Below are 12,785 nucleotides of genomic sequence, written 5' to 3' on the forward strand. Positions count from 1 at the left end.
ATTTAACAAACCAAAAAGGACCCTTCTCATAGTTACATTAAAAGTTTTGAGTATGGTAAGCTATTTCTTTCATTATTTAGTGATAAAAATTGAGTACTTTTTAGAGCTAGAACTAATATTCCCACTCATATTCTCAATTTCAAGCATAAAAATAAATATGAAAGTTTAAGTCATAAGGGTCAGATCAGCTTTTCCTCAAAGGCACCATTTATTGTATACAGTCACTGAAATCTATACAAAGTCAATGAAATTGGAAAAGTCAGAAGTTTTGATTATTTTTTATACCCACACTACTTAACATTTTATGTATGCTAAAATTTTGTTCTTTCTTCTAGGTAGGGTCCATATTTATAGTTAGCTACCAACAATAGCTGAATGATTGGGAATCAGGAAATTCTTTATTGTGCTCCTAATTTTGACCTTGCTACTATGACCTTGGACACATCTCTACTGAATGAAGGATGCTGGTTCCTATCCCCAACTGCCTCATCTCTTGGGCAGGCCAGCCTTTGCTTCTCCATCCTATGGGGAGGAACCACATCATGATGAAAGCAGAACACTGGGCAATAAATTATTTCATGTAAATCTTTGGCATTTATTCTTTGAATTTTTGGCAACAGATTCACCTTCTCAACTATGTTTTGATAAAGCCAGCATCAAAAATATCCAATACAGAACACACACTGGCTTCGGAGTAGGAGAAGCAGACACAGGACCAAAAAATAATTGGGAATTAAATAAATCGATATGAAAATGATAGTGCTGTCTATTGTGAAATGAATGAGACAATACCAAAGTGATTTAATCAGGTTAGAGGAAGATGGATAAAACTATACAACTGGACACATCCTGGAAACCAGGGATAAACTACAGCTGACTAGTGGTGAAGAATCTGCCTGCCAATGCAGGAGACATAAGGCACGTGGGTTCAATCCCTGGGTCAGGAAGATCTCCTGGAGGAGGAAATGGCCACTCACTCCAGAATTCTTGCCTGGGAAATTCCATGGACAGAAGAGCCTGGCAGGCTAGGGTCCCAAAGAGTACTGAAGTGACTTGGCACTTAACACAAAGCCAGGTCATCACCACTGAGATTAAGAAGAGTTGAACGCAGCAATTAAGATATACAGAATGTCCCTTCATTTGGAAATAGAGCTTAAAAAACAAGAGTCTGCCTCACTGAGCATCACTGACTAAATCTTCAAAATGACCATCTGTTCCTGGGGCCGTGTGGTTCAGACCCTCCGATTCCTGCCTGTAGTACATTGGGGTCTGGGCCCAACGGCAGTGAACGAGAGAAAACACCAACATTAGATAGATGCTCCTTGCACAGGCTCAGTTCAAACGTGGTAGGAAACGTAACTGTGAAGGGTTGAGTGTATTTTGGAGGATGGAGAGAGTCTCGCAAGGCATGTTTTTAGAAAGGGTGGGGAAATCGCCACCCTGCTCCGACCAGACAGGCAGCGCTTTGTGTAGGAGGGTGGGGCTGTTAGAAACTGGCTGAATGATGGAAGGGAGCAGCTTAACGAACAGGCTGGTGGGGAGAGCAGATACAAATGCTTAGGAGCCAGAAGGGAGAATAATGATCTTTGCAGACGGTCAGGGAGGGTGAGGTCACTCTGAGAAGCCCAGGGAAACAAGAGGTGGGAGGTCGTGAATCTGACCCTCACAGTGTTAGCTATGGAGAAACCTAAACCCACGGTCGGCCCCTCTCCCTGTTTACCACCACTGTGAGGCACTTGTGCGTCTGAGCTAGTCCCCTCCCATCCATAAGATACACGTGATACGCGAGCATCTGCTGTCTACACAAAGTTGTTTCATCTCAGAGGAGGTTCTGTAGATGAAAGGGCTTTGTATTCCCAGGGCACCAGTGTTAAGATGCTCAGAGCTCCATCAGTTTATGGATCAGACCAACAAAAGGGTGGGAGGTCCCTCATCACCCCTTTCCTCTTAAACACTGTCACCCTCCCAGCTACTAAACAAAGCCTGCTGGATTTTTTTGCTTTAGGGACACACCAGGGTTGTCCTGCTATTTAAGTGGCCATTTCCAAACTCCAGGAATCTGCTGGTGGTTTGCCTGGGTCTTCTCCAAATGCCACTCCAGCCTCTCTGGATAAATACAGGATGAGTGGCAAATGTCTGCCTGGGACTCCACCCGACCTCAAGACTTATTTCCATCTTCTTTAATCTCCAAGGGAATATCCCTTGGAATTTCTCCTTTTCTCTTTCTTTAAATAAAAAAAAAAAATATCGCTTTGCCTATGAATTCTTATATCATCATCTTGGTATGTTACTCTCATGTATACAATTAAAATTTTTTGTTCATTACAATATTGAGGAGCAGAACAGTAAAGAAGGAGGGTAAAGATTGTGGGGCTTCCGTTGGGCTTTTGGGTGAGATAAGATGGTGGGCATTTCTGATAATAAGAAATGTATTAGGAAGAAGGCTGACTCTGGAATGAACATAGCAATACTCTCCTCTTTGGCTCTCTAGGGTTCCCGGGTGATGCTCATAGTATAGAATCTGCCTGCAAATGCAGGAGCCTCAGGAGATGCGGTTCAATCCCTGGGTCAGGAAGATCCATTTACTCTTAGAGATGAGGAAATGCCAATGGATAGGGATCTGACAGCTAGGACATGCTGGAGTAACAGTAATAACAACGATGAAGATAACGGCTGGTTATGTGAATCGAGCCAGGATTGGAGCTCACATCTGACACAAGGCAGGTGATGTCCATATAAGCAACTTAAAATTTTCAAGTACGTACATTTATAATAAGTAAAAATAAACAGGTGAGATTCAATATATTTTATTTAACCCAACACACCCAAATATTATCATTCCGTGTGCAATAAAAAGTACTTGTGAAGTATTTTCTCTTTTTGCATGAAATATTTGAAATCTGCTATGTATTTTATAGTGCATCTCAGCTTGGACCAGCCACAGCAGTCCCTGTGCTTGGGAGCTGCATGTGGTACTGCCTCCCTTATTGGGAAGACAGCTGTAGGGGGTTCTGAACTATTTGGGGGGCACAAACCCCTTTGACAAAGCCCAGTGACTCCTTCTCAGAATGTGTGTGTGTACATGAGATCAGAGACATGGGCTTATAAGGGAACTAGTTATTTTTGAATCAGTGTTTTCATTTTTTTTTCTGAATATACACCAAGGAGTAGAATTGCTGGATTATATGGTAGCTCTATTTGCAGTTTTTTAAGGAACCTCCATACTGGAGGTTTTTCACAGTGGCTGTACCAATTTACATCCCTACCAGCAGTGTGAAAGGGAGAATCAGTTATTTCAAAACAGCTATCAAATTATTTTAAAATTTTAAATTATGGTATTGTATATATCCATTTCTTTAATAGCTTACTGAACACAATTGAGAGATGAGCTTAATAGTTATAATTTTTAAATAATGAACATAAACAACACTGAAATTGACCTAAAGTAACTAATGGGATTAAACTATCTCTGATTTCAATTGGTAGTGAAGTTGAAGGTACTGCTAATACTAGGTTTATTGCCTATACTGGTAATTGAGGAAAATGGAAGATTTCAGCTAGAAGTTAAGGAAAAGTAATATGGAATTTTTTCCCATCTCAGCCACAGCAGCAGCCCATCAACCCCCTCAGTCGTATCCATGGACCTGCTTGTATCAGTCCTTCATTCCTTTTAACAGAATTTCCTCTAACCACTGGCCTCCACTGCTCCCAAAACACCAGATCTTCCAGAAGAGCTCAGTTTCAGGTGATTCTTGAAGACGGTAATAAAGTATTGCTGCACATTAGATAAGCTTCTCATGCTTTTCTTCCAATTCTCTTGATTGTACTTCTTTTCCCTCTACTACCACTTGTTTTTCCTGTCATCCCCACTGCACCCTGCAGTATCTTACTCTACTGTGAAATATTCAAGCGATACATAAAGAACTATTTGTTAGTGAAAATCACAAGTATCATAGGACTTTTCCTAGAAACCACAGGTACGACACTCAGATTTATTGCTTGACTATAGAATACCATCTAATTACAATCCTCACATTGTCAAAGTACATGCAACACAACTCATCTTTGAATATGATCTAGACTGTCCATGTTCAAGAATATACTATATAAAATGTCATTTTCATAAGTTAAATAAGCTTCTCCCCCAAGCTTGTGCATTGATAAATTAATGGATGACCTAAATTCTTTGACTATCCAAATGGAAAGGAGATAAGTTATTTTTTACACTTGGAATAGTACTCTGATCTTAACAGCTAATATTTTAAGATTTCATTTTGCTTTGAGTTGTGGAACTAATTTAGTGGATTGAAACCAGCCTGTTTCTCTAATAAAATAGAACAGGAAGAACACTGAGTGCATCATGTAGTAATAAGCTGAGCACAATTTCATAAAACTTCCATTATATACACACACACACACATATATGCATCTGTATGATATATACATACACACTTGTGAATGATGGATTGCTATATAAAATATGTAAAATATTCTCATGCATCATGGTCAAAAAAGTTAATAAAATCTTATACACTGCTGATGACAATGCAAAATGGTTCAGCTGCTATGCAAAAGTTTAGGAGTTCCTCAAAAAGTTAAAAACAGAATTACCAAATGACTCCGCAATTCCCTTCTTGGTATATGTCTCAAAGAACTGAAAACGAGGACTCAAGTACACGTTCATAGAAGCACTGTTCACAATGGCCAAAGGTGGAAAGAGCCCAAATGTCCACCAGTGGATGAAGAGATAAACTGTTGTACATCCATACGGTGGAATATTATCCAGTCATAAAAAGGGACAAAGAACTGACACATGCTCCATGGATAGGCCTTGAAAGCATCACGTTAAGAGAATGAAGCCAGGCACAAAAGGCCACATCCTGCACGATTCTATTTAGAAAAACACCCAGAATAGGTAAATCTATCAAGACAGAATGCAGATTGACTGTTGCCAGGGATACAGAAGGGGGAATTGGGGAGAATTCCCCAGTTAAGAATCTGCTTAACACTTAAGGGGTTCTGCAGAGCAATAGAGGTAGTGGTTGCTCACCATTGTGAATACACTAAATGACACTGAATTGTCACTTTAAAATGGTTAGTTTTATGTCAGGAAATTACTTAAAAAGGAAAAAAAAAAAGTTCGAACGCCTTAGCCCTAGAAGGCGTGTCCCCAAGTCTACGGTTCCGTTTGCGTGGGGACTACTTGCGATGCTGCTACATCGCCACCTAGTGGTGAAGAAGATTCCTGCCTGGACCCAAGGACTAAGGACTCCTGATTGCCAGGGAGCCACCCTCACATCAGAGCAACTGTAAGATAGGATTCAAGTCAAGGACTTTCATGAGCCTCTCTTTCATGAAGTATCCAGACGATACAATGATAACCTCCCGCCCTCTTGAACTTTGGGCCAGGAAGGACGGTTTCCAGTCCTGGCTCTAAAATAGGTCTCAAGAAGTCACAAACATCTCTGGGATTTGTTCATCTGTCTATAAACCGGGACCAACGCTCTCTGGAGCAGGATGACCGTAACGGTTCACAGAGCAGAAAGAATGCACCTAGCAGGGAAATTCTCACTATGTGTTTACTCCCTTCCTTATTCTTCATTATCTCTGTAGCTACTCAGTAAGGACTTATGAACTGCAAAAGAAATGACTCGTATCTCCAAGAAGGTATCCCTGCTTCTTGTCCTTGGAAGGAAGGTGAAAACTTGGGTGCTTGGAGCAGAGAGGCAGGGATCTGAAGAGTGCAAGCACAGGACACAGAGAGGAAGCTAAACGAAGACAAAGCTCTGAGGAGAAAGCAGCGAGGCCGTGGGAAGACGGAAGAAAAGGAAAGATCTAGTGGACTTTCTAGTTCGTACTGTAGGTGTTGCTTCAAAGCTCCTAATCACGGGCAGGCAGGAGCGGGTAATCTGGAGAGGGAGAAGCCAAAAACTACACAAGGCAAAGTATGTGAATATTTTCATAAGTGGGCTTGCATCAAAGAGTCCAGCTTCAAAACGTGTTCTATAAAAGTGGGGTGGAAGGCAGACTGAACTGTGAGACATAGTTACACAAAACAACCAGAAAAGACAAAACTGTGTGCTTTTCAGATTGGCAGGTGAAAGGGTATGTGCAAGTTCAAGGGTAAAAACAGAACACAGAGTAGGGGGCATCATGAAATTAATTGGATGCAAAACAGGAAAGAAAAATCACCAGAGTAAATGCACTGCTCCCATGGCAGAATACTCTGGATTTGTAAGGAAATTACATCAAGTGGTGCAATATGGCATTAAACCCCAGGAAACAAAATCAAAACAGCCTTCCTAATATATTCGATCAGAGAAGGCGATGGCACCCCACTCCAGTACTCTTGCCTGGATACCTCTGAGAATGCTGACCCCATGAGTGGGGCAGACGGTGAGAGGACAGGAGCCCTGCCAGCAGGTGCAGGGAGCCAGGCTGCCCCATCGGAGGTGGGGAGCATGGGGGGAGCAGGGCTCCCATCTCTGCCTTTCTCTGCAGCTGTCAAGTCTTGCCTTTTCCCCTCCTGCCAGCTCAGGGAGGACTTGGCCTCACAGGTGGCATCAGTGTGGAAGGTCCTCATTTTCCTGCCACTGAATTCCCTAAATCATCACCCCACGTCTCTGGCTAGATGGAGGAGATGCCTCATCTGACCCCATCTCTGCCCCCTTGCTGGGACCCCACGCCCTCAATCTCCTGTATCTTAACCTTTCTCTTTCTGTGAGATCTTTCTGGTCTTTTTGAAATTGCTGAATACCGCTCATCTAAAAGTATACAAGAAACAGTACGAAACCCTTTCTTTCATCCCACGTTTCCTTCCCATTCCTACCTTCTCCTCCCGACTTCCCCACTGTAGCTTCACATCTCAGCGAAGCTGCCTCTACACCTCATCCCCCATTTCCCCTTCAGTAGTTCCAGTCTATCTCCTATGGCCGCACTTCTACTAAGGTGACCAGTAGTCTCCAAGGAGCCAGCGGACACGGCTCGGTCTTTCATTAAATGGCATCTCAGCAGCGTGTGCTGCACTGACCCCCACCCTTCTCTAAACTCTTCTCTTCTTCCACGACCCCCTGCTTGCCTGGTCGTGCACAGCTGGCCCTGCCTGAGTCTCCCATCGTCTCCCTTGCTCTCCCTTCCCCATCCTCTGGCCATCTCGCCCTGCCCCACCTCAGGGTCTGGACAGTGCTACTCCACTCCCCACGTGCTTTCTCTGTTCTCTTTGGCTAATCCTGTTCATTGTGCCATTAATCAAAACATCACTTCTTCAGAGACGCCTTCCCCTGCGGTCCTGGTCTAAATCTGGACCCACTGTTCAAATTCCTCATTGCTACTTTTAATGGCCCTTATCACAGTTTGCAGTTGTGCCTTTACTGTGTGACTTTTCCCAGTATGCTTTCCTCTCTCTTTGGACTATCATCTCCACCAGGGCAGATTCCATGTTCCCGGTGTTGGCCGCTTCACACTAGCGCCCTGGGACCCCAGGTGAGCCCACTCATCACGGCACACAGGAGGCCCTCGGGAAGTAGTCACTGAATGAACAGCTATTGAGGTAAATGAGTGAACCAGCAAGTATTCTAACCAATGGCAGGGCGGTCAAAGCACAGCGATTTTATACTGGCAGCTCCGGGCCTTTAATCATTTCCATCGGAGCTGTCCATAATCTTCCAGGCTCCCAGATATCTGTTTGAACAAACTCCCATTTTGGCCAAGAGGAAGTGTTAAGCTGGCAGCACAAAGAGGCAAAAAGCCAAGAGGGATGGAAGATGGAAGAAAATGGTCTCGATTTTCTTGGTGTTCGATTTCTTATTTCCTGGCCACAGTTTCCAACCATGTCAGCTGCAGATAAGGCTCATTCTTAACTGTGTGTTGTAGGCCGAAAACTCTAGGAATCATGCAAAGCATGGGAGGTATGTGGAAGGGAAAACAAAAACCAAACGCTGAAGGCAGAATCCAAGTCCGCTGGACCTGGAGGAGGGGGTCTTAGATGTCATCCAGTCAAATTCACTCATAATGGATGGAAAAACCCAAGCTTAGCTGGAAGGGACTCACCCCAGGTCCCAGCACTGGGAGAACTGCCTGGATGCAATCCCGCGCCCTCCTACAAATCACCGTTCAGGTAGGACGCCAGGTGCTCCTTGTCACACAATAAGGAGCGAGTCCTCCATGGAGCTGGGCCCACCTGTCCTATTCAAAGCATCAAGGCCAGAACATCTCTAGTGAGAGTCTGAAATTTTTTCTATGTAGGAGTAGCAGGAGGTATTAGAAAGTGGCAGGCAGGGGTCTGAGATTGACTTTGAATCTAAAACTTTTGATGCTTGTCTAATAACATGCTGCAAGAAGCCTGTTGAACTGACGCTTGATGGCGAATGCCCTGCCACAAGTGGTCAGCTGGGCTGACCGTGGACTCAGCAACACCTGATGAAACCAGGAACCACCCTGTCTTCCTGATAGCCAAGTTTCTTGAACATGCACACACTTTCTGAAGACCCTTCCTAATCTCCCTTGCTCTCCAATTTGCTGCCATTCCAGCTCACTGGTAATGAGTGTGCAGGGACCACCATTGCCCAGGCTCCAGGGAACCTTCTAGTCCTCACCTTCCTTGGCCTCTTGGCAGCATCTGGCTCTATTGGTCTTTTTCTTTTGACATTTTGACTTTACTTGGCTTCTATGGTATCATTCTCCTCTGTTCTCCCTCTACCTCTGGTTTCATGGCCTTAAGGGCTCCTTCCTCCTCCAACCCTCCCTTCAATGGTAAGAGTAACTCAGACTTCCATTTGAGACCTTTTCCTTCTAGTGTGTGCTCAGTCTCTTCCAACTCTTTGCAACCCTGTGGACTGTAGCCCGCCAGGCTCTTCTGTCCAGGGAATTTTCCAGGCAAGAATACTGGAGTGGGTTGCCATTTCCTCCTCCATGGGGTCTTCCCAACCCAAGGATCAAACCCATGTCTCTTGCATCTCCTGCATTGGCAGGTGGATTCTTTACCACTGTGCCACTCATAAATGTTAAGGAATTTCATCTAAATCCTTCAACTATTATGCATGTTTTCTGTATTTCTACACCTCCTCTTCCTGCTGATACAGGGTACCTCTTTACATTTTGTTATCTGTCTCCACCTGGATACCCTAGAGGTGCCTGAAATTCAACATCTTTGAATCTGAACTCACCCCATCCCTCCCCCAGTTCCAGCTGTCTCCTTTACTGCCCGAATGGCACCACCATTTACAAAGCGACTCAAGTTTAGAAAGCCAAGAACCCCCTTCTTGAGACCAAAGTCTCAGCAAGCCCTGTCTATTCTCCATCTTATGTATTTCTTGTCCCCATCTTCTCATCTTCATTCCCACCATCACTGTCTTAATTAAGGTCCTAATGATTCCCTGCCAGGCTCAATGCAACAGTCCTCTCATTGGTCTTGCAGTCCTGCCTACAGCTGCAGCTTGTTCAATGGCTCTCTTATCACGTTGGGGATCAAGTTCAACCTCTGGCATCATCCTAGACCCTTTCCTACTTCTCCAACTTCACTCAACCCTGTGCTTCAGCCAAAGGAACCTCCTCCCCCTGGAGGAGGAAAGGGCAACCCACTCCTGTTTTCTTGCCCGGGAAAGCCCATGGACAGAGGAGCCTGGCAGGCTACAGTCCATGGGGTGACGAGAGCTGAACATGACTCAGCAACTAAACGACAACAAAGCACTTGCTGGACAGTCTTGTAATTATTAGTTTACAGTCTGCCTCCCTGCTAAACTTTGAGCTCCTCCGAGGAAGTGGAAGACCGTGCCCCTCAACTCTGACGCACCAGCATCTAGCGTGGTGCCCGGAGTATCAGAGAGGCTATAAAACACTTGCTGAGCTTTATTTTTGTGGGTGAGCCCGCCAGCAATGGCTGTACCATCGCCCTCAGTACACTAACTATACAAAATGCATCCTTTTGCTGTGCATCTGTCCAGTGGCTTTCTTCAAATCTACAGATACAACAGAAAGGAGAACTAATTGTTTCATACAAGCCAAAGACTAAAAATCATATGGCAGTGTGGAATAGACTGCGTTTACTAAAATATCCGACCAGAGATGTAATTCTAGAGACTAGTTTTGAAATCTTCTGCCATTACCACAAAATTTCCTTAAATGCCATATGTTCAGCCCTTAGAAATAGCCAAGCAGATGCAGGATGTGATCCGGGAAAATCTTATAACGCTCTGAAAACACTTGTCAATGAGAAAACAACTTTACACACTTACCCAGCTGGTCTTCACAGAGAAGGGACTCCAAGGGCGACCACCACAGCTCACCATGACTTTCTTTTCCAAGAAGGAACTGATTGATTAATGCATCTTCACATCGTGTGAAGCTCTGTACATTTTAAAATTTTACCAGTGGAGAAACTGAGGCATTCAAATAAGATGGCTGTGGCCAAAGCATGAGTCCAAACACTGCTCTTATATCTGCAAAGTGAGCCTACGTGGTGCATTCCAGAGTCTAACTCTGAGGCAGTTACCATTTTATGCGTTTGCGCTTCCGGCACCTCAAGCGTTCTGGCGTCCTCTGAGGTCACAGCCGTGGCCTGGCTGGGCTGTCGGAGCCACTGCAGGCTCACCTGCAGAGTGTCACCTGCGCTCACTCTGCTCTCCACCCAACACAGGTTGCCTCTTAGAAACTGACACATGGAAACACTTGGAAGCATGAGAACAGTTTGCTTTGTAACCGAAAAAAAGTTCCCAACATGTCTCGGGATGCATAGTACCCAGAAGCTGGCTACTGGGAGGTCAGGGGAAGACCCACTGTGCGTGAAAGAAGACTGGCATCAAGAAGTGGCTACCCCCTCCACTAGTTTTTGCTTATAAAACTGTTTGCACCAATGGGATTGCACCTGCGGTAGTTTAACACAGGTGTGGGGAATCCTGCGAAGAATCAGAGCTCTTATTCAGATTCCTAACTACTCTGGCCCTTACCCAACTGCTGCTTATTTGGAGGCTGAAAACAATAGCACCTGCAGCTGGGACTGCTTTGAGCAGACTGCATCATGGGTTTTTTAAAATCAGGTAGATGACTCTCACTCTCACATTTAAACATAAAAATGTATGTCTCGACTGCTCTCCTAATTTCATCAAACATGTATATATGTAGATATATATACATAAATGGGCTTCCCAGGTGGCAGCAGGGGTAAAGAATCCACCTGCCAATGCTGGAGACACTAGACCCAAGTTTAATTCCTGGGTCAGGAAGATTACCTGGAGGAGGAAATGGCAACCCGCTCCAGTATTCTTCCCGGGAAAATTCCATGGATAGAAGAGCTTGGCGGACCACAGTCCATGGGATCACAGAGTTGGACACGACTGAGCATGCACACACACACACATACCCTGGAATCACCTCCACAGCCAGGTAATACAGGCTTAGTAGAACCAAAACACTCTTTTCTCACGTACTTCTAGTTAACGAGACGAACAAAAGCAAAACCAAACAGAGCAAGTCAAGCAAAGAATCAACCTGATTTTCTGTTACATTTTCTGAAATGCCGGTGATGAAGAATAAACACTAAGGGACATCCCTGGTGGTCCAGTGGCTAAGACTCCACGCTCCCAGTGCAGGGGGCTCGTGTTGCATCCCTGGTCAGGGAACTAGATCTCACATGCCGCGACTAAAGACCCCACATGCTGCAGCTAAAGGTCCCGCATGCCTCAATTAAGACTCCGCACAGCCAAATTAATAAATTTTAAAAAAACAAGAGCCAGCACTAGGTCCACTCTGACCACAGCAGCCTCCTTGCTGCTCTTCACACGGCCCAAGCCCAGGGCCCCTGCACTCACTCTGTCCTCTGCCTGAACTCTCTCTACCCAGATGTCTACATGCTTTAACGCTTCTCTTTCTTCAAGTCTCTGCCGATCAGCAAAATCTGACCATTATCTATAAAGTAAGATTTCATTTCCCTGTTATTCTCTTCCTTTCCTTCATTTTTATTCAAAGCATGTTTCATTATCTAAACATCCACATTCATAGTCTGTCTCCCATCATCAGGAGAATACAAGATCTGTGAAGGCAGGGGTTATGACTATTTTATTCCCGGTTGTAATCCTAGCAATTCAGAAGAATATAGGGAGGAGATGAGTACTCAAGGAATAGTGAATTTTTTATGGCTGAGTAATATTCCACTGTGGGGCTTCCCTCATAGTTCAGTTGGTAAAGAATCTGCCTGCAATGCAGGAGACCCGGGTTCGATCCCTGGGTCAGGAAGATCCCCTGGAGAAGCAAATGGCAACCCACTCCAGTAGTCTTGCCTAGAGAATCCCATAGACAGAGGAGCCTGGCAGGCTACAGTCAATGGGGTTGCAAGAGTCGGCACAACTTAGCGACTAAACCACCACCACCACCACCACCGATATTCCATTGTATATACTTCCCACATCTTCTTTATCCACTCCTCATCAGTGGACATTTAGATTGCTTCCATGACTTGGCTATTGTAAAGAGTATGGCACCTATCAATCTACAATTACATATTTGTTTGTTCACTCGTTTATAGAAAGCCTTCATGGATATCATTTAAGCTGCAAAGAAGCCAGGGACATCGTCTGCCCGTTTCCTTGCCGCAGAGCCAGTGTCTGTGTACTAGTACCTACAAAGTAGCCAGTGCTCAGGGCAGACTCACTGGACGAACAGCCAAATGAATGAATCAACTATGCAAAGGATGGAAGAAGGCGTGACTTAAAAACAAGACACGGAAAGACTTGGCACTTCTTGTTGACTGCAAGTTCAACGTCAGTCAATATGCCGGGGCTTTCAAATGTAAT

The 12,785-nt window shown here is 44.6% G+C and overlaps 1 protein-coding gene across 14 annotated transcripts in view; it reads right to left on the bottom strand.

The window, feature by feature from the left end:
• Window positions 1-12,785, bottom strand: part of FRY (FRY microtubule binding protein) — a 428,392-nt gene that overhangs the window by 257,528 nt on the left and 158,079 nt on the right. The window contains exon 1 of one of the 14 annotated variants that reach the window (XM_055542408.1): window positions 10,233-10,851. The exons of the other annotated variants lie outside the window; for them this stretch is intronic. The gene's annotated coding sequence lies outside the window, so the exon portion shown is untranslated. Of the gene's footprint in view, window positions 1-10,232; window positions 10,852-12,785 lie in introns of those variants that run through there. 14 annotated transcript variants of the gene reach the window in all.

This window comes from Bubalus kerabau, chromosome 12, assembly GCF_029407905.1.
Source record: "Bubalus kerabau isolate K-KA32 ecotype Philippines breed swamp buffalo chromosome 12, PCC_UOA_SB_1v2, whole genome shotgun sequence".
NCBI lineage: Eukaryota > Metazoa > Chordata > Mammalia > Artiodactyla > Bovidae > Bubalus > Bubalus kerabau.